The sequence below is a fragment of the Equus przewalskii genome, chromosome 26 (assembly GCF_037783145.1).
Source record: "Equus przewalskii isolate Varuska chromosome 26, EquPr2, whole genome shotgun sequence".
Classification (NCBI taxonomy): Eukaryota; Metazoa; Chordata; class Mammalia; order Perissodactyla; family Equidae; genus Equus; species Equus przewalskii.
The window spans coordinates 36,319,220-36,340,481 of NC_091856.1; the positions used below are offsets into that span (position 1 = coordinate 36,319,220).

Below are 21,262 nucleotides of genomic sequence, written 5' to 3' on the forward strand. Positions count from 1 at the left end.
CCTCCAGTCTGATACCAGCGCTGCCTCCTCCCTGAAGCCCTTCTCAGGCCTGAGCCGAGTGTCCCCTCTACCCCACATCTGCTCCATGCCCCGGAGGAGGGGACGGGGCCAAATGTGGACGAGTCCACCCTGCCCCTTCCGGGCCTCAGTTTCCCCCACTTCCAGCACTGACAAGTGACAATGTTGTGGCTTCTGGGCCTGGGGAGGGGGCACTGGGGCAGGAAGGGGCCGGAGCTGGCTCACTCAGCCGGGGCTGGCCTGAGGGCAGCGGGCTTGGCTTCCTGCGCTGCTGCCAGGGGCAGTGATTGGTCCGCCCAGTGCTCCTGACTCAGCAGCCGCGGGCTGGGGGAAACCGGAAGTTTCTGACGAAAACCCCAACCCGGGCCCTGCCACAGGGCCCAGATTTCTCTGGAGAAGGTGGAGGTGGAGCCCTAAGTTCCTGCCTCTGGGCTCCCAGTGTGCGGTGGGCTGGGGCTGGAGGCGGGGCTCTGGGCTCCGGGCTCTGGGGCCCCTGCTTTGCTGTTGGACTGCACTCTCCCCTGTGCACCGCCCTCTGTGGCTCCCCAGTGCTGGCAGGATGAAGTTCTTACTCCCACCTGGCCTGGCTCTCCTTTTGCCCGCCCTGCGCCCCTCCTTCCACCACACTGGATGCGTCTTGGTCCTCAGGAGCCAGGCTTGCTCCCTCCTCTGGGTCCTGCCCATGCTGCCCCTTCGCCTGCCTGCCTCCTGCTCTGTCAGGTGTCTGCAGATATGAAGCCTCCTCCAGGAAGCTTTCCTGGGTTAGAGTCCCTCCACCCCATGGTCGCGGTGCCTGCTGTCCCATCGCCCTGGTGGTAGTGAGGGGACAGGGGCTCGGAGCCCTGGTCAGCATCAGTGCTGGGTCTCATAGTCGGACAGTGGATGTGGAGTTGGGGGGAGCAGGGGTCAGTGACAACCACCCAGGGTGGACTGTGGACCGTGTGGCCATGCTGGCCCCAGCCGAGGTGCCTGGCAGAGACCTGGGGCTCACAGGGTCTGTCGCTTGAGCTATTGGAACAGGCTGGCCCTCTGGCTCTCTGCCCCAGTCCATCACTCGCGGTGGCCCATCTGCTGGACCACGGAGGGTGGACGGTGGAGGAAATGGAAGTGGGTGCTCCCAGGGGCCGCCGGTGAGTGCCCGCAGTGGCAGGGCCTTGGGCAGGGGCCTCGGTCTCACCCCACGGTCAGTGGGGCCGGCGGCTCCCAGGGGTGTGTCTGGAGCTGATGTTCGCACAAAGTCGAGCCCGGATCCAGTGACGGGGTTCTCGTGTCCCCTGGGCTGTCAGCGGTGGGAGCGCCTGGTAAGCTCAAGGCCCTCCCAGCCCCGCCTGGGGCGGCATGGAGGTGGCCAGCTAGAGGATCCAGACTCGGGTCGAGAAGCCTCGTTGTGGCCTCAGTGGCCTCTGGCAGGCTGGGACCACAGCCATGGGCTTGGGTCTCATGGGGACATGTTTCTGTTGCTCTGACCTGCGTTCCTGGCCTGGCCCCTCCTGTGGGGTCTTAATTCAGTGTCTGGGAGCAGCCTGAGTGTCCCCCGCACGGTGCCACCAGCTCTGCCACCATTAGCTCCCTGCTTGGTCCCTTAAGGTGTTTGTGCAACACGGAGCTAAGAAAGGCTCTTCCTCGGCGGGGGGAGCGAGGCGGGAGGGCGCCGCTGAAGCTGGAATTCACTGGGCTGCGTGCCCCCCGCCCCCACCGTCAATGCATAATGCATGACGACGAGAAGGGAAAAGTAATTAGAGGCTCCACTCTTGGCCGCTTCATTCATGACTCAATCTGGGTCAGCTCCTGGCACAGATACGCCAGAGCGGCCACTGCATGGCGGGACGGTGGCAGCTGTGCTGCACCCGCTTTGCGTGCTGTGCCCGGATGCCCCCTCCTACGGGAAGTCCTTCTCGACGCCCTCACTGGGGAGGGCTTCTCCCACACCTGCGGCCTGAGGCCTCTGACCTGTGTAGGGACCATGTTGGGAATAGGGGCAGCAGCTTCGGGGGGGGGGGGGCGCGAATGTGGGGGTGTGGCTGACATCTCAGAGCCATGTGCCTTTGGGGACCACGTGGAGCCTGCTTGTGCGCTCATTCGTTCTAAAGTACCTGATTCACTTGTGCCGTCCTCTTCAGACCCCGCCTGTGCTGCCATGGTCCTCGGGGGGAAGTCCTGACCCTGACCTGGCACCTTTCCCTGCCCGTGGGGGCTAGCTGCTCAGATCTGCTTCCTGTTGCTAGAATGTTCCTCACCCTTCCCCTGCTCAGGGGCTTTGCACTTGCTGTCCTCACCCCAAAATGCCCTTCCCACACTGCCCCGTGGCCGCTGCACTGTTCCTTCCAGTCTCGCTTGGGTGTCACCCCTTAGACCCCCCAGCTCCTGTGGCCTTGCCCCCCTGTCGCCATCAGTGCCTCAGCTGCTCGTTTCCTCCTGAGGGCCCTGCAAATTCTGTGAGGGGTTTCTTGAAGGGCTCCCGTCTGTCCCCTGGCTTGGGCTCACGCTCCTGGACTGTGGGTGCCTCAGGGGCTGCGGGACCTGCCCCGTGTCCTGGCGCCCCCCGTCTTCAGCACTGTGGGAGGAAGAGGAAAGTGGCTGGGTGCCGGGTGGCTCCCCCAGGGCTGAGCCCCGACTTCTGGGGTCTGCTGCTGCCTCCGCCTCCTAGTCGCAGCCCTACGGGGCCGACAGGGACCCTGTGGGGCTGAGAAGGGAAGGTGCCGCCCGGGGGACAGGCCTTGCCACCTCACTGGGCTCTGGGTGGCCAGGGCTCTCTGGGCCTCGGGTGCTGGGGGAGGCCGGGTCCCGACAGTCAGGGCAGAGGGGTGACCGTGGGGGCCCAGCTGAGACCCCACCAGATCCTGATCTTCCCATTGTACAGAAGAAGAACTGAGGCCCAAGGGAGGCCCTTTGCCTGACTCGAGGCCACTGGGGAAGGAGTGAGGTGATGCTGCTAGACCCGGGGCCTCGGGGGACTGGCCGTGTGCTGTGGGGAGGGTGCTGTGGGGGAGGATCACGCCCCAGCTGTGGGGAGGACCCCGGCTGTGGGGAGGATGCTGTGGGGGAGGACCCTGGGCTGTGGGGAGGATCCCGGGTCTGTGGAGGATGCTGTGGGGACGCTCCCCCACAGCCTGCGGTCGCTGTGGAGGTGACAGGCAGGCAGAGGCGGGGTGGGAACCCGGACATCACTCTTGGACGGACGGCATGGGGCGGCTGCGTGCAGAGCTGGGCAGAGAAAGAGTTAAAGACTGAGGGAAGTAATGATGTTTCTAATTTTCCTGTGCGATTTAATAAAAATGTAAATCGTGGGCAGAGGACGGCCCACCCTGCGTGGTGTTGACCGAGATTAACGGTGGGCGCCGGTGGTCAGCCTGCCTTTGTCTCCACGCCCCTGAGTGAGCAGAGCCTGGTGCCGCGGTCAGCCCAGGAGGCCAGGCGCGAGGCGCAGACCCACACCCTCCGCCTGCTGGATGGGGAGTTGGAGCGCCGGGGCTACCGCGGGAGCGTCAGGGTGTCTGCTGAGGAGGAGGGCCCTGGAGGAGCCTTCCGGGGTCTGGCCGGTCAGAGCCAGGCTCCCCTCTGACTCCTGCACCCTCGCCCCCCGAGGAGTGCAGGGGTCCAGCTCGGATGGCCTGGGGCCTGCGGTGACGATGGTCAGGTCCGGGGTATGTGGGGTGACACCAGAGGTGAGGTTGCAGGATGAGAAGGGGCAGCCGGTAGAGATGTGGAGGGAGAACATTCCGGGCTGAGGGAGCAGTGTGTGCAAAGGCCCTGGGGAGGGAGGGTGCTCGGCCTGAGGGTCTGCGCAGAGGGGCCTGTTGGCCTGCGGTGGGTGCACTGCAGGGCTGGGCCTGTCCCGACCGCGGGGCCTCTGCCTGTGGGGTTTGGGAGGCTCTGGCCCTGGTGGGAATGGCCCTGGGGCTGGGGGTGGTGGCGTGGAGACAAGGGCAGCAGGCTGATCTGGGCTGCAGTGACAGCCTACCTGACAGGCCGGGGTGGGGGCCCGGGTGGTGCTGCTGTTTGTGCAGAGTGGGAGGAGGGGTCCAGCATCCGGGTGGGCGGGTGGGATGGTGAGGCTGTCTTGCCACAGGGGGATGGGGAGAGCGGGAGACCTGGGACTTTGGGGTCTGTGGTCAGAGCGTGGAATGTTCTAGGCGCAGCATTTCGTCAGTGTGACTGAGGCTTGAGAGCAAGGACAGGCAGCAGTGGGGTCAGAGCGGCCTTGCTGAGGTGGCGAGACGGTGATGGTGGCGGGATGGGTGCGCGTGGCGGTGACCTCCGGGCGGTGCGTTCAGGGCCTGCCGAGGGCGGGGTTGGTCATTGCTGGGGAGCTGCGCATGGCGAGCTGATCTCGGGGGACGTTGACCCGCTTGTGGCCAAGTTCGGCAGCTGTGGGACCCCTCTTCAGAGAGTCACTCTTCCTTCCGAGGGGGTCGTGCCCGCGCCGAGTCCTGGGCCTGCCCACCTGCTTGCTGTCAGGCGTCGGGTGTCTGCCCGGAGACCTCCTGGGGCTGCTGGACGGCAAGGCAGGTTAGCTGGTGCCCGGGGTCCCAGTCCCTGGGCTATGGTGGCACTCTGAGAGCCCTAAGCACCGGCCCCGCCTCGGGAATGGCAGACCCACCCCGCCGGCTGTCTGGGCTGGTCAGCGCCTTCTCTGGGCCTGCCCCGTGGACGTTGGAGCTGTGGGGAGGGGACAGGCATGCCGAGACCCAGTTCTGTCACAAGCGATGAAGGGAGGGCCCTTACCCAGTGGGTGGGCGATGCCTGGCTGTGCACGCCACCTGGGCAGGGACCTGCACTGCCCCTGGACCCACGGCGACGGTGGGGGGGGGTCCCTGAGCACTGCCCCTGCCTCCCCAGGGCCCTGTGGAGGCCCTCCCAGGAAGGGGGTCTGGCAGGGCCTGCAGACCCAGACCCTGGACCAGGCCCCAGCTGGGTCTGGAGCCGCTGTCCCCCCGCTGCCCCTTGCTTTGGGCCTGGTCACCTGTGTGTTGTCCATTGTCCCTCTTAGGGTGGCTTTGGCCACGGGGTGCCTCGGCCTGGTGGGGGGCCTGGCTGGCTTTGGTGGGTGGGGAGGGCAGGTGACCCCAGTTGCAGCGGATGGGGGTGGACAGAGATGGGCTAGGGGGCTCTGGAGGAGGGGCCTGGCCTTTGAGAGTGGGTGGGGAAAAGCAGCCCGCTCCGTGGGCTGTGTCGGTGGGCCTTGGCTGGTGGGCTGGGACCCGGCCCCGGGCCGCGGGTGGTGCCAGTGTATGCGTGAGATTTAGGTGGTGCATGCGGGAGGTTTGATGTCCCAGATTCTGGGGGCTGAGTGGGACCATGTCTCTCGTTGCAAAGCTGTGCACCTGGCGGTGGTGACCAGAGGGCTTGGGCTGGGGGCAGGGATGTCCCGGCCCCTCAAACTCCTGACGTGCTGGGAGCATTTGTAGACTGGGATGGGGGGCCGGGCCAGTGACATCGGGGGCCCCACGCTGGGCTCCGTACCCGTGGGCCCGCCATCGTGTCTCACAAGGTTTGGGGTCTTCATTCCCACCCAGGGCTGCCCGCGCCCTGGTGTGAGTGTGCATTTGGCCACATGTACCCCAGAACCGCAGCTCTGTGCAGATGGTCCCCCGGGGCGAGCCCAAGGGTGTTGCCCACTTAGGGAGGCTGCTTGGAGGCATGCGTGGGTGGGCTGGCCTGGGTGGGGGGAGCTGTGTGGACAGCACGCACCACGCCGTTCTGACTTTCACACTCTCCTCCCCTCCTGGCCCGGCCGGCTCCTGCTGCCTGGAGGTCCCTGGTACTGCTGGTCCCCCTTCCCTGGGCCCTGGACCACGACTCACGCCCTTGTCCAGAGCACGTGCAGGCCTGGGTCAGAAAGAGCAGGTCTGCCAGATGGCCAGGCGGCCGCGTTTGCCCAGTGGTGTCGGGAGATGCTGTGCCGATCGTGCACTTTGATTAAACGACCTGTCCAGGCCAACTGGGCAGCTGGTCAGTGTCAGGCTTGCACAGCAGGATGCACGGGAGCTGCCCCGCGCTTGGGGTGGGAGGAGGCTGGGGAGGAAGGGGATGGTCCCCAGAGAGCCCTCGGAGGCTGGCGCTGCAGAGTGGAGCGCTAAACGCAGCGTTGGCAGCAGAGACTCGGGGCCCACACCCTTGCCCCCACCTACCGGCTGGTACTCTGGGGGGCCCTGCTCCCCTCTGAGCCTCAGTTTCTTCATCTGTGAAGGAGGATGTCTGCTTTTGTCTCAAGGCTGGTGCCACGGAACCGCACCGATGGCATGTTGGGGGCTGGCGGTTCCCTGGGGGCTGCCCAAGGGGGGCTCCTGCTCCCTGAAGTTCCTGTCCGGTGTCTTCCTCCTCGAGGGCACAGGAAGGATCGTGCTGGCCCTGCAGCCCTGTCCCTGGCCTGGCTCACTGTGGGGCTGGCACAGGAAGTCGAGTGCACCTGCTGAGTGGAAGCCCTGCCCTCAGCGCCCGGCCCAGGCCGGCGTGATGGCCTCACTCCGCCTGCCCGTCCACTCCCCGAGGTGGGAGGCTCGTGCCCGCCCCAGTGGCTGCTCGTTTGGGACGTTCTCGTTTTCTGCTTGGAGGTGGCGGTGGAGGGTGGTGGGCCAGGCGCAGGGCCGGTGCTCACCTCGTCCCCCTCCTGCCGCTCACCTCGTCCCCCTCCTGCCGCACGTGGGGACGTGCTCTGGGAGGCTGAGGGGCTGGGCTCCCACTGCCGGCTTGAGCACCTCCCCTCGCTGGCGCCGTGTCCTCACCTTTACCTAGGGGGACGTCACCACCTCCACTCTGTGTGCGGGAGCTTCGTGCGAGCGCGTGGGGCTCATGTCTCTGAGCCCGAGCGCCACACGCCCGAGCTGTGCCCCTGCTCCTCAGTGATGGGCAGGCGCCTGGGGAGAGCCTCCTGTCTCAGTGTTCCCCCTGTAAGATGGGGGCAGCCAACTCAGCCTTCAAGGACAGTGTTTGTAGCCTCGAGGTGTAAGTGCCCGTGGTGAGGAGCTGCTGGCACTGGGGGCTGGGCCCTCTGATATCTGCTGAGGAAACACCATGCCGGGGACAGGCCTGGTTCTCCTGGAGGTGGCGTTGGAGGTCCAGACAGGGCAGGACTGTGGCCACGAGGCCCCGGGGGACGTCACCAGGGACCTTGGGCTGCAGTGTCCCCCTCCAGGGAATTGCATACTGGAGGCTGCCCCCAAAGTGAGTTTTATGACGCGCCCAGAACAGGGGCACCGGGGAAGAGCCGTGGCCCAGGGGCCTAGCAGGGCGCTGGCTGTGGGGCAGGCGGGTGTCCAGCCTCTGCCCCGTGCGCTCTGCTCCTCCAGACACCATGACCTCATCTCCCCAACCTTGGTGTTCTCCAGGCTTGGGGAGTCCCTGCCGAGGGTGGAGATCCTGCACCTCCGGAAACGTGATCCTCTGCCTGGCCCGTGAATATTTCATCAGCCCGTTAAAAATTGAAGCTGAGCCGTCCTGCTCTGGGAGGGCGGAGGAGGGGCACCGGCTCCGATTCAGGCCCGTTTGAGTATTTTTCCTGATAATGGAGTGGTGTCAATTAGAAAATGACATCGCTGTTTAAAATGCCCTTCAGCGGCCCTATTTAATTAAGGCTGAGAGGCAATGACCAGCCTGCCGCCGTGCGTGAATTTTCCGCCGTCAGAAGGAGCAGTGGCTGAGGCACAGTAGGGTTTGTCAGAGCGCCTGGGCGGGGCCCTGGAGAGATTTGTGGAGGCCACGCAGAGGCTGCGGCTCTGGCTGGGCGTGGAGGGGTGTGTGGCTGGCATGTGTTGTGTGGGGTCACTCTGGTCCGTGTGTGTAGGATTGGGTGGGAGAGTCTGGTCTCTGTGTGCACATATGCGTGTGTGTGGGTCAGGATGGGGAGGGCCTGGGTGGCCGAGGTCTGGCTTCCCGTTGGCCAGGAGACCCACTGCGTCTGCACAGTCTGATGCCTGGAGGGCTGGAGCCCTGATGGCCCTGCAGGAGGGAGTGAGGTCACGCAGATGGCCTGGGGGCAGTGAGGGCCCCAGGAGTGATGTGGGAAGGGTGAGTAGGGCTTGGGTGCAGCGAGGCGACCGTGTTCTGGGCTCCAGGGCTGAGGGAGAGAGGGCCAGGTCCGAGGGCTGCAGTGGGCTTGGGGGCTGCCCAGGAGGTGTGTCAGGGGTGCCTGGCAGGGTGAGGGGTGGGAGAGCTCACGCTGGGCCCCTGGACCGCGGGGGAGCCTGAGCTCGGTTGGACAGTGCCACTCCAGATGGGTGTGTGGGAAACCCTGGGTGGTGTGCTGGGTCAGGGGACAGGGAGGCGGTGGTATCTGGCCAGGCATGGTGCCGGCTGGCCATGGCCCTCAGGGTCTGACGGGCTGCATCAGGCCTCTGGGTGCGTCTCGGCGCTGGGAGCATGCAGGGGCCCCAGTCCAGGCCCCCAGACGGGCAGTACAGGGCTTGGCAGCACTGCCCTGCTCCTCCCTGCCTCAGCCCTGCCCGGCAGCGGGCAGAGGTGGCCACTTGCCAAGCAGCAGACTGTGCGAGGCTGAGCGTCTGGACCACCCAGCCTCCAGCTGCTCTCCTGCTGGGCTTCCCTTGTTTTCCTTTCGCGGGGCTGGAGCTCATCCCTGGCCACTGCCGGGTGCTGGGGGCAGCGCACCGGGGCCACTACCTGCAGCTCCTGGCGCGCTGGCTTGACTTAGGCCTCAGTTTCCCCAGGGGAACAAAGTTGTGGCTGCAGGTGCCTGGATTGACTGAGGGACCGTGTGCAGTGCCAGCATGGGGGAGCGGCAATGTGGTCAGTTCTTAATGTCCACGTACACATCGTGCTGGATAGGCCGAGAGGTTCCTATGCGTGGCCTGGCGCAGTCGGCTGGGACAGCAGGGGTGGCCTGCTCCCTTTGGGGACATCTCAGGCTCAGCTGGCCTCTTCCTGGTGGAGCTGGGGGCTGAGCCCCCTGAAGCATTGGGGCCGGCTGCTCATTCTGTTGTTTTCCCTTGTCACAAGGCAGCGACGACTCAGTCTGGTTCTTCCCCCTGTGCTTTCTCTCCTCAGGGACCTGGCCCCCCTTCCTGGCACGGGCCCTGGCTCCCACTCAGAGGGGCAGGAGGGCGTTTATGCCTGCTTGGTTCTGGGGCTTTGGCTGTCGAGCGCAGTGGTTCCAGCCGTGCCATCCGGGTGGGGCTCCTGGGCGCATGGCCTGGGAGGGGGAGCAGCCCAGGACCCTGGCACTGTCTGCTGAGTTGGGGTGCAGAGTCCCCTCTGGCACTGGAAGGAGGGGGCTGGGGCTGCCAGGGTGGCTCGGAGGGCCAGGCCCTGAGCTGGGGGTTCTGGGGCCTGAAGAAACGAGAGCAGACACTGGACTGGGCTGGCTCAGCTGCGAGGAGCTGTGTTTATTTTCTTAAATGGATTTAAAAGGCTGCTGGAGTTGTGCTTATAAATATCCCCAGAAGGTGGAATTTCTGACGGCCCGTGGGGATGGGAGGCCTGGGGCCGGTGTGGAGAGAGGGGATCCCAGGTGGCCTGGGCTGCCTGTGTGCGCGTGTGCCTGCATGTGTGCACACACACACGCATGCATGCCACATGCCTGTGCACGTTAGGCCGGTCTCCCTTCACGTGGTCTAGCCAGAGGCATTACTGCTTTAAGCAAACCTTCACTTGCTTTCAAAAGAGGACTGACGTTACAGAGTGACTCACTGTCAGCTTCTTGGAATCTGTGTGTCCCTCATGTGTCCAGCTGGACCTGCCTGTCCTCCTGCAGGTGATGGCCTGGACACACCCCTCCTTCTTCGGGGCAGCGGGTTGTCTGCCTCTCCCTGCCCTCCCTGGAGCAGGAGGGCTGTGGGGCCCTCTGCCTCCCATGCCAGGCCTCGGGCAAGGAGGGTCCTCCTCTCTGGAGCCCCCTGCTGCCCTTGGAATGGGCTTCATTTACAGGGCTGGGTGCACCCGTTTGGTAAGCCAAGCCACCTGTGACCTGAGGTTCCTGATCTCTTGCTGGTGATATTGGCGGGACTCAGGGACAGCTCCAGGCACATCCACAAGCCACACTCAGAGTGTGCAGAGGGCTCCGTCCGCAGGTGGGGGAAGTGTCCCAAAGGTGCTGGCGGGGTGGGTTTGGGGCGCGAGTGAGAGAGCAGAGGCCGCCAGGCCCCTGGAGAAAGGGACAGGACTCAGGCCATAACCACTCTTGCCTCCATTAAATACCCATTTGGTCCGTGGCTGGGAAGGGAGTGGCCTGCTCCAGCCAGCGCTCCTGTCCTGATGGACCTGTTGTGGCTGCGTGGGGCTGGGCTCAGAAGTTCTGGGGTCTCAGTGGGGAAGGGTGCTGTGATGAATTGGTGATGTCTGCCAGGGAAGACCACGGGGTGGGGGAGGGGGAGGTGGAGGCACGTGCTGTGCTGTGCTGTTGCTGTCCTGGGTCTGCAGTTGCCAGGACTAATCGGATCGAGCTCCTGCACCGAGCGCTGGCTGATGAGGCTGTGTCCGTTTCCATCATACCTTGTGCAGGGTTTCCGGCTGAATGCCGCTGTTATCCTGCGTCCTTCCTCCTCGAGTGATCTGGCGTGAGAAGGCCTGCAGGATCTGTTCGGTGCTGGGGTGAACGAACCCAGCGCAGTGAGCTGGAGCCTGGCTGTGGCCCGGCCAGCGGTTCTCAGCCTGGCTGCCCATGCAGTCATCATGGGAACTTTCAAAACATCGGGTGCCAAGGACACACCCCAGACCAATTTGACCTGTAACCTGGGGGCACTGCCTGGGCCCCCTGGGTGGTTCTAACATGCAGGCAGGTTGAGACCCACTGGCTCTGATCATCTGGGCCAGGTGTTCCCAGGGGTCCTTCCCATAGCTCCGTGTGTGTGTGTGTGTGTGTGTGTGTGTGTCGTGCGTGTGTGTGCGCGCGCGCGTGCACACATGTGTGAGTCAAGCTTCCCAGGAGGTTGAAATCTTCAGGAGACGTGAATCTGTGGTTGCTGAAAGTCTGCGATCTGGGTCAGGCCTCTCTGCTGCGTCCCAGCTTCTGCACGCTCCTCGGGTGATGATATCTGAGTCCCCATCTGTGGCTTCTGTCCCACACACCTCTGCACTCTGGTCTCCTCTGCAGGGCCCACGGGTCTTCCGGGGCTGAGGAAGGGGCCCAGAGGCCACTGGGAAGTCTCGGTTGGGAGTTGGGGAGTGTGCGCTGGAGTTCTGGGATGTCGGGGCCAGAGGGAACCCCTAAGACTGGCTCCTCTGCTCTCAGAGGCTGTGAGCGGGGTCTCTGTGGCAGAAGTGCCTGGGCCCGCGATTCCAGGAAGGTGTGTGTCCCTCTCTCATCTGCCCAGGTCGACCTTTGGGCTCAGGAGCCAGGTGTCCCCAAGCCCTCCTCTGTGCCCAGCCCCGCTCTCCCTGCCTGGTGCTTGGGCACCACCCCAGGGCGTGAGGGGCAGGGGTCCTGCTGGGGGTGGACCTCCGCTGTTGGGCTTGTGTCTCTGCTTCTTTCTCCCCTGGGGTCTGTCCTCACCTGTGGAACATGCAGGCCCAGGTCTCAGGGTCTGTGCTGTGGGTTCCCAGGGTCAGTGTGAGCAGCGCCCGGAGGGCTGGGGCGTCCGAGCTCCCAGCTGGGCCAGGCGGGTAGTCCGACTTGGAGGGGGCAGAGAATCCTATTCAACTGGATGGCAGACAGTGAAACCAGCCTGACCCAGGGAGGTGTCAGGCAACACCCCCCCCCGCCCCCAGCCTCAGTTTCCTGATCTGCTCTCGGGAGAGCCAGGAGGGCGAACAGCCCTGGGAATTGCCACCTGTCGGTTTTGGTTAATGTCATGCTTGTGCTTCGCCTCTCAAGTGGGGTGGGGAGAGAGAGGCACAGGCCCGGAACTGGGCGGGCAGCAGACCGAGGAGGAAGAGAGGGCAGCGGTTGCCTGCAGAGGTTTTTAAAGCACCCTCTGTGGCCAGGGCCAAGTGCCCAGCGGCTGGGGATCCCTGGACCCCCACCCCCTACTCAGGGTTGGGGAGATGCCTGGCCTCCGCCCTCACAGTGTTCTCCAGCCTGGGAGGATGGTGGGTCCTTGCGACACTGTGGAGGCAGGTAGGGACCCAGCCTGTTGTGCAACCTGTAGCTGTGCAGGGGAGTTCCTCCCCCAGCCCTGGGCTCTGCCCTGCCCTGGGGTCTGCATTTTTTGGAAAGCTTCGTAGCACCCTGGTCCCAGGGGAGAAGAGGCTTTGAGGAGGCTGGCCTGCTGCCAGGTGTCAGACAAACCCTGGGCAGGGCGGGTTTGGGGGACAGCCACCTGCCCTCTGGGATGGCCTCGATACCCTCTGTGGGGGGCAGGGCCATGCCCCCATGGGGAACCAGAGCCAGGCCCACCCAGAGCCCCCACTGTGGGACCTGGCTCAGGCCTGTCCGAGGCCAGGCCTCCTTCCCCTGGTGACTGGTGACTGGGAAAGTGTGAGCCCAGCTGGCCTTTGTTCCCTCCCCTGCTGCCCCGGCGGGCTGGGATGGGGCCAGGGGCCTTCTCTGGAAGCTGCTTACCTTTGCCCGACTTCCTAGCCCCCGACCCTGTGGGGCTGGGCAGGCCAGTCCCAAGGAGGTGGGGGAACGGTGTCAGGATTTTGGGGGTGACCCCCAGTGGGGGAGCCGGGGGCCCTGGGCAAGTTACTTAACCATTCTGAGCCTCAGTTTCCTTCTCAGTGGAATGAGGAGAATAAAGTCCTGCCCTGTCAGGCTTTTATAAAGTGGAGAATTGTGCCACTCACACCTGGATCACACCCAGGATGTGCCAGTGGGGGCAGGGGTTAAGGTGTTTGGCATAAGAAAACATCCCTGACTGACGGCCAGACCGAGGGAGGTACAGGACCCCCACTGTGTGCTCCTACTGTGTGCCTGCCGCACAGTCTCACAGAGGAGGGCAGCCCGGCTGCCCCTCACACGGAGGCCTGGGGAGTGTTAGGGCCTCGTCCAGGGCGTCTCCCTCCCCCAAGGGCTGGCTCTGTTTTCCAAGCATGCTGTGTGCTGGGCACAGTAGTGCTGCTGCTCGGTAGCTCTCGGGCCAGATGCCCTTGGGCCTCGATGGGGAGGTGGACCTACTTTCTCATCATGGTCCGGCTGGAAGGGAAGGTGACAGCTTGGCTGATGGTACATGTGCCCCCGCAGTTGGGAAAGGGCAACTTTCTCAGAGGGCTGCTGCCCGCCCCAGCCTCACCCTGCCCGGGGGCCTGCTCAGCCCCCACCCTGGGACAGAGGGTATCTCCCCTGGGTGCCCTCACCTGCCTCCCTCCCAAGCCAGCCGCCCCGCTGGTGGCCCAGAGCTCCCAAGCCCCAGCCTTGTGCAGGGCCCCCCCCAGGAAGCCTCGGGCCCCTCAAAAGGCTGGAGAGCAGTGAAGGCGCGGGGGGGGGGGGGGGAGGCGCGGAAACAAAACAAAACAAACAAAACTCCCCCCCATCCCAGCCTCCCCCTGCCCCGTCTCCTTATCTTTGTCTCCGCAGCCTGTTGCAATCGCTTGCTCGGTGCCGGCTTGAGAAATGCGATGGAGCAGATAGTCGCCCAGGTGCTGAGCAGTCCCGGGCAGTTGGACAGGTTTGGTTCCTGCCCCGGGTGGAGGGCTCTCTCCCCGTAGGAGAATCCTGGCCGGAGTTCACTGCCGTGGGAGCGGGGGCTGCCGCCTCCCGCCTGCTCACCTTGCTCCTCGCGGTTCCTGGCAAACGGGGGCCTTGCACGGAGCTGGGGCCCACCTCGGCCCCGCTCACGTAGCTGGACTATCAGGCACTTCCGGGGCCTTAGTTTCCTCCTCTGCCCTGGGGGATTGGGGGCTGTGAGAGGCCCTCCTGTCCATGAGGATTGTTTGTGGTGAGCACAGAGGGTGGATCGCAGGCCAGGGTCGGCTGTGTCGACGGGGTGGTGAGAGCTCCCAGCTGTGGCTCCGGGCGCGGGGCCTGCGAGGCCCGGGGGTTGCTGTAGGGGACAAAGTCCTGAGCAGATTTTAGGTAGGGAAGGCCCTACCCAACCAGAAGTCTGATTTCTGTTAGCTGGGACCTTGAAGGACACAAACATGTGCCAGAAGTCAGCAGACAGGGGCCCCCTCAGGTCAGAGCCTATGTTTTTAGACAATTGTGTGAAGATCACAGTTTCTTCATAAGTTTGTGTATTGGGTTTGCCCTGGCAACCTTTGACCTATCTTGTTGCAGGACGAGAGCACGGGGGCAGCTTGTAGGAGACCCAAGGTCAGCAGGGACAAGGGACAGCGGAGGAGTAGGTGGGAGGTACCAGCTGGCCTGGGCCGCTCAGCGAAGGCGGGGGCGCTGTGTGGTCCGCCCGCGGCACCCTGGGGATGAGGGACGGGATCACGGGGGGCCTGGGGAGCCTGGGGATGCTCTGGGCACAGCTGGATGAGGCGTGGTGCCTCCGGGGGTTTTCACGGCCAGACCCTGGCCGCCTGCCCGCCTGAGGGCCATCTGCTGCAGAGCTCTCCCGCGGGGGGCCGTGTGCCGCTGCTGGCCCAGGACAGAGACAAGTGTGGGATCCTCTCCCAGGTCAGAGCTGAAACAGCTGAGTTCTGCCCTGTCCTGTGGGGGTGTCCTCACCGTGGGCTGGGCCGGAGCTGGTTAGGCAGGAGGTACATGAGGGCCCGGGGTGTGGTTGTGGTGGGGGGGTGGGACATGGGCAGCCGCAGTCCAGAGTGAAAGGGTTTCCATCAGCCCCTGGCCTGGAGTGGAGCTTGAGGTAAGGCTTCCTGGAGGAGGTGAACCTCTAGTCCAGACCAGAGAACAGGTGGGGGCGCAGTGTATATGCAGAGGCTCAGAGGTGAGAGAGGAGTTCTGCGTTTCTGTGAGGAGCTCAAGAGCTGAGGCTGAGCAGGTCTCAGAGTCTGGGCGTGACCCTGTGGGAGCCATGGCAGCGTCGTGTGCCAGAACCCAGGTTCCGTTCCAGAGACTTCTCCAGGAATCCGGCTTTCCACGCTTCTGCTTGGGTGCCGTCCAGCAGAGCAGCGCTGCCCCCAGGCCCCCTCCCCTCCCCTGGCCCCTGCTGCTGAGCGGCCCGGCCAGAGACAAACCATTCCTGGGGCAGGCCTGGGCAGGGCTGGGGTCTCCATGCAGCGGTGGTGGCCGTGGCGGCCTTGGGAACGTTGGCGGCTCCAAGCCCAGCCCGTGTGTGAAAACGTGCTGTGTGTACGGGCAGAGGGCAGGGGCCCCACGATTTGCTGCTGTGGGCTCAGGGCGGATGGGGTCCCCGTGTTCCCTGGAGCCCAGGAAATGACGGGGAAGAGGTGCAGGGGGAGCCCTGTGGGTCAGGCTGGGTCGGCCCAGGGGCTCACAGGCACACGTGAGGGCGTTTCCACTGAGCTCCGTGCCCCGCTCCTTGCTGTGGCAGAGGGGCCCGTTCAGTTCAGGGAGCGTCTGTGGAGCCCTTCCTGGGGACGGGGGAAGCTAGGGGTGACGCCCAGGAGGAAGCGCAGGCCTGCGGCAGAGAGGTGGGTGGGTGCAGGCCCTTAGAGTGCTGGGCGCAGCTGTGGCTTTGGGGCCTCTCCCGGGCCATCAGCAGGTCAGAACTGGGAAGGCGAGGCGTTCTCTGGTCTGGGGGCTGGGGGTCCCCTGCTCCACCGGAGGGCGCCTTAGAGCTGGATTTGAAAGCCACTGACCTCACCGTACAACTGGGGAAACGGAGGCCTACCAGTGGGCGCAGAGCCTGACACGAGAGTACAGGACTCCGGCGGCCGTGGCGGGGCTGCCCATGGGCTCTGATGGTTTGGAGCGGCCTTGTGCTAATTCCCTGGCAATCACAAGCTAATTAATCACTATGGGTGTGCCGGGCCCAGCCCCCTTCCCCGTGCGCTTCTCCGTCTGTCTGCACTTCCCCTCATCCCTCTTGCTGCTCCACGCTGCTGCTCCTGCCCCCGGCACCTGCCCACCTGGCCCGCCCTGCCCCACCTGGGCACTCCTCAATGGACTCCCAGGGTCCCCAGGCCCCAGCGCCCATGGAAAATGGATTCCACAGGTCTTCCTCCTCATTCTCTGGGCTCGGAGCCTTCTTGCGATGCCAAAGGCAGCTTTGTCTAGGAGGGCGGGGCCCGGGGATGTGGCTAACCCCTCCCCTTAGGAGGCCTGGATTGATTTTTCCTGAAGAATGGTAAAGACAGACCCCTCCCTTACTCAGCTGGATACGTAATAAAACCTGGAAATCACTTGTGGCCCATATCCTGGGACACGGCAGGGTACGTGTGGCCCTTGGGTCTGGAACAAGCCACTGTCGGGCCCTGGCCTGGTGGGGTGGGTGGCGGGCTGGGGTTGTAAGGTCCTGTGACAGCCCTTGTGCCCTGGCTCCGGCCCCAGGCTGCCTCCTGTCTGTTTCCTCTGTGGGCTGGCTCAGGCCATGTGTCTAGCTGGGCAGGGCGTCCTAGGGGGAGCTCTGGGTGGGGCTGGCCTGTGAAGGGGGGGGCTCAGGCAGCAGAGGCTCCTCGTTGCCCCAAGGGGCAGGTCGAAGGTTCTGGAGCTGCCCAGGCTCCCATGCCTGGAGCCCAGAACCAGGCCACGCGTGAGCTGTGCTGAGTCGGATGGTCGGGGCTGGCTTTCTTATGGCCTCTACCCCTGGGGAGGGAGCCCAGGCCCATCCCCAAAGCCCTTGCTCTACTCTGTGCTGCCTGGGGTGGTCAGGGTCCCTGGGCTGTGCTCAGAGCTGCCAGTGGCCTGCAGCCTCAACTGGGCCTTGGGGGGACAGGCTGCAGGCTCGCTTGTCGTCAGGGGTGGGGCAGAGCGGGCAGGAAGCAGCACAGAGTTCCTTCCCCACTCCCACCCCTGCTGGTCACGGGATCACGTGGTGACAAGGAGGCCTGGCTTTGCCTGGTGGCTTTGCAGACCGCAGGTGGCCGAAGTCCTGGGTTCGAATCCGGCCTCCGCTGTGCCTGGCTGTGTGGCTCCCCATCTCTTTCCTTTCCCAAAGGCCACGTGGTGGAGGCAGTGTGGGTGCTGGGCGCCTCGTGGCTTGCTGCCCTCAGGTCTGTTGAAAGTTCTTGAGAGACGGACAGGAGACGCTCTGCCTTCGTGGGTCCTGAGCCTGGGATCTGGGGCTGCTGAGGGAGGAGTTCTGGCCCGAATCTCCTGGAGGGAATAGCCCCCTCCAAGTCCTGGGGTCCCCGTGAGTGGGGGCTGGCCCGGGCAGGGCCCAGGCCTGAGGCCTCCGCCTGGGCTGGAGGGTAGATGCGTGGGGCTGAGGCGGGACAGGTTCCCAAGGGTGGCCTGTCTGTGGCAGGGAGGCTGTGGGGAGGGGGTCCTGGGCTCATACCAGATCCTAATCCTGGCGGCTTTCAGAGCCCCCGGGGTGGTGCCAGCCCCAGGAGGCCTGGCAGTGTCTCCAAGGTGCCTGCCTTGGGTCCTGCTGAGCCCAATGAGGCGAGTGCGCATGTGCCTGCCCTACTTCCGTTTTGTCTGATGGGAAGAGCCGGCTTTTTATTGTCAGACTTGACTTTCCCACCTGCCCTGCCATCTGACTTATCACATTCACGCAGTGATCATTCTCCTAATTCGTTCATCAGCTAATTGATTCTGGAACTTTCTCTGGGTCAGGCACCTGGTCTTGGAGCCAGAAGGGAACTGAGAGATCTTGTTGACTGTTCTCATTTCAAACTGAGACCTCCCTCAGGGCAGGGTGGCTGCCCCTACCTCCTCTGGACACCACCTGGTCCTGTAGCCCAGCGTGGGCTGCGGGCCTACTGCGTGCACAGGCCAGGTGGAGGACTGCCGGGCTGTCACCTGTGTCCGACCCAGTCCACTGCTTTCCTCATCTCCCGTGTCACCGCCCTGCCCTCCCTGGCCGAGTCCGTCCCTGCGTGGGGGGCTGCCTGGGGCTGGGATGCTGTGGTGGGAAGGTGCAGGTGACATGTAAGGTTGCGGATGCTGAAGTGTTGTAGCTCCCAAGCTGGAAGGCCCCGAACGCTCGAGTGTCAGGGCCTGAGCACCGTTGGGGGCTGCACCTGGCGTTTGCTGGGCGTGAGCTTGTTCATGCTGTGATCTGTCTCTCCTAATGGCTGAGCAAGCGCCTCATGGCTCTGATTAAAATCAGAGGGTCTTCGAGCTGTCCTTGTCTGGGAGCAGGCCTGTGGCTCTCAGGGCTGCCCACCGCCTGCCCAAGTGACCAAGCGGAGGTGGAATGTTCCGGAACAAGCGCTCAGAGCCAGAGTCCCTTGGGCCTTCTCCTGGGCTGACCTGGGTAGGGGTTTCCCCTGCCAGTCTGTGGACTGGGGACAGCAGTCCGTCCGTCCCCTGGAGCAAGTGCCCTGGGGAGCCAGGGTGTTCCCACAGCCTTGCCGGGCTGGAGCCTCAGCTCCTGTGGGGATGGCCCCACAGCACGGCTGTCGAGCTTGGCAGGGCTGCGGCTGGCCTGAGGAGCCCCAGCTTGGCCGCACCGCCTCTCCTGGCCCCTGTCCCACTGCCCGTGTGGGTTGGGAGGGAGCGTGGCTCTGGAACGCACGCTGTGCTTGTCCATGCTGCTCATGGCGCTCCCTGTTCGTGCCTTCAGTGGGTCCCTGTTGCCCCTGGTCACCTGCCCCCACTCGCCAGGGTGGACCCACACTGCTTGTCTTAGCCCACCTACTTGAGCGTCAGCACCGGCCGTTCTCTCTGCCTGGTGCCCTCTTGCTCATCTCAGTGTCTCCAGCCAGAGGTCTCTCCCACTGTGTGCCCAGCACCCAGCGCCATGCTGGCTGGCCTCCGCGGGGTGCACTGAGTGAATAAACGACGGTGTTCCTCAGTAGCAGAGCCGCCTCCAGGAGCTGGGCCGCTTCTCTCCCCTGGTGGCTTCCCAAGCTTTTACCCGAGCTGGGCGCTGGGTGGGCGTGGAGGCGCACGCCATCATTTCCTTCGAGCAGGAGAGAGAGGAGGCTGAGCAGGAGTGAGACTCAGCATCTGTGTTGGAGCCGAGCCCCACCGCTGTGCCTCCGTCCCCGCACGGCCGAGCCTGGCTCCTGGCGGGGTAAATGCCCGTGTTGGTGGCTGAACCAGGTTGGCGGGGCTCGGGGTGAGGAGGGGGCTTTCCCCACGCCTGAGCCTGCATCCAGCCTCACTCCCACGCCACTTTCATTCCGGTCTGGAGCGTCCACTGTCGTGGCCATTGCGCCCCTCCCCCGCTGTGAGCCCCAGTCTGGGCAAATCCTTGCTGTCCTTGGTGAGAGGAGGATGCGGATGGCTGAGAACCTGGCGCCCCTGCCTCCCACCCCCTTACCCCTGACCCAAGCCCAGGAGCTTCGGCGGTGGTCCCCTCACCCTCCTGGGGGTGCTGGGCGCTCAGTTCCTGCAGTGCTCTCTGCCTGTGGATGGCGACCCTCCTGGGGGTCCTGTCTGGTGGTGGTTATAACCAAAGTGATGGCTGCAGGGAGGGGCAGCGGGGCCTCATTGCCCTCTGTCTCCGCACAGCTTGCGGGGTGGTGCAGGGCTGCTCGGAGGCACCCCACCATCCCCCACTGGGGAGCGGAGGCCGGGCCCCCTGTGCCCAGCCCTTCCGTGCAGGAGGGGAGACGTGGCAGGCGTCCATTGCGAGGACCAACTAATTTCACACCTCGCTGGTTTCCCATCTAAGCGCCAGCCCTAATGGGCCCGGGGCGGACTCCGCAGGCCGCTCTGCTGGCACCCCTTGCCCCTGCCGGGGCCTTGTCTCCGTGGGGCTGGCTGCCGCTGTTGGTTTCTGCGACTTGCTGGCACCGTTTCCAAAGGCCTGGATGGTGGGCGTGGGCAGAGGGTCGTCGGCAGAGGGTCGTGTGCAGTGGCCGTGGCGAGGACATCTTCGGGGCAGTGCCTGCTTTCCTGCTGGTCGTTGGGCGCTGGGAGGCTCAGCAGCGGGCACAGGGTGAGTTTGGGGTAGGCGCGTTCATGGTGCCTTTTGCGGAAAGCTCCGCTCCCGACGTTTTTTCACTTCCACTTGTTTCAGTGGTTCCAGGGGAAAGCTTGGCCGGAGAAGTTTGCAGCTGGAAGAAAGGACAAGTTAAGAGAGAGGGCGGTTTGCGCTGCCAGTGTGGTTACGGGAACACAGGCCTCGCCCGCACCTCCCCCTGCCCCTCCTCCTGCCCGATTTTCTAGACTCTTCTACTGCGGTGGTGGGCTGCTGTGACTGATCTTTTTTCCCTAAATCTCACACTGAGTGAAGACGTTTTCCCACTGGGCTGAGGTCCACAGCATCCTGCTTGAAGTCCAGGCATTCAGAAGCTGTGGGGCGGGAACCTGTGCATCCGGGCGGGCCGAAAGGTCGGGTGAGTGTCCCCTGTGTGGGCGCTGGGGGTCCCTGCGTATTATGCGACCCCTGCCCCGGGGAGCACGGGCCAGCTGACCTGCCGAGAGGCTCTGGGAAGGGCCTGGGGTTGATGTCTTTGCCGACAGTAATGACAGCAGCTCCTCTGGGTGCCCACCTGTCACGAGCACGGTCCCTTCACATGTCCCAGCAGCCCGAGGGGCAGTTTACAGTTTGGAAACGGAGGCTCAGACAAGTCAGGTCAAGATTCCGACTGGGGCACTGCCCTGCCCTCCTGGCCATGGAGGCCGTCTGGGCAGCTTCTTGCTGGAGGTGTGGCTAGAGGGGGAGCAGCCTCTGAGCCTGGTCCCCGCCCCCCGCCCAGGCTGGGCTCTGCTGGGCAGGGGAGAGAGGTGGCAGCGTGGGGTGCACTGGGAGTTCGAGACCATCTGTAGGGCCGTGCTCTGCCCAACCCTGCCTTTGCTGGTGCTTGGACTGTCTGGGACTCAGCTGGGCCCCTGCTTTGGTGACTTGGCAGGGAGGAGCCGGGAGTATGGGCTCCAAGTGTCCAAGGCTGGGCCTGGCCTTGTGGCCCTGGCTTGTCATTCCTGCTTTTTGAAGATTATAGATGAGGATGTCTGATCCCTCCCCCCTCCCACCCACCCTCCCTCTTACAGATGAGGAAACTGAGGCTGGAGAGGGCTGTTCCCTGTCCAAGGTCACTCTGCACGCGGGGGCCGCCCCCCAGCATCTGGTAAAGGCTGGGAAGTTTTGGGTGGGGACTGTAGCCGTGGTCCTGATGTGGGGAGGGAGGAGGCGGGGCCCGCTCAGCTCTTGGGGCAGAGGCAGCGCTGATCAGGATGACCGCGCACCAGGCCTCGGAGAGCACCCGACGTGCGCCCTCTCGCAGGGTCCTCCCGAGAACCCCGTTTTAAAGATGGAGAGATGGAGACTCAGGATCACACCCTAATAGCCTGCCAGTGTCTGGCTGAAACCCCTCTGCCCCGTCTGCTGTTTCCCCTGGCGGGCAGTGGTGCCCAAGTGGCTGAGCCAAGGAGGCATTTGGGTCCAGGGGCCCCCATGTGCTTGGAGCACGGGCCGACCCTGCCGCCGTG

The 21,262-nt window shown here is 64.6% G+C and overlaps 1 protein-coding gene across 7 annotated transcripts in view; it reads left to right on the forward strand.

The window, feature by feature from the left end:
* The window catches only part of RXRA (retinoid X receptor alpha), a 102,431-nt gene that overhangs the window by 17,872 nt on the left and 63,297 nt on the right, over nt 1–21,262 (forward strand). Inside the window, exon 1 of one of the 7 annotated variants that reach the window (XM_070596349.1) lies at nt 14,570–14,657. The exons of the other annotated variants lie outside the window; for them this stretch is intronic. The gene's annotated coding sequence lies outside the window, so the exon portion shown is untranslated. Of the gene's footprint in view, nt 1–14,569; nt 14,658–21,262 lie in introns of those variants that run through there. 7 annotated transcript variants of the gene reach the window in all.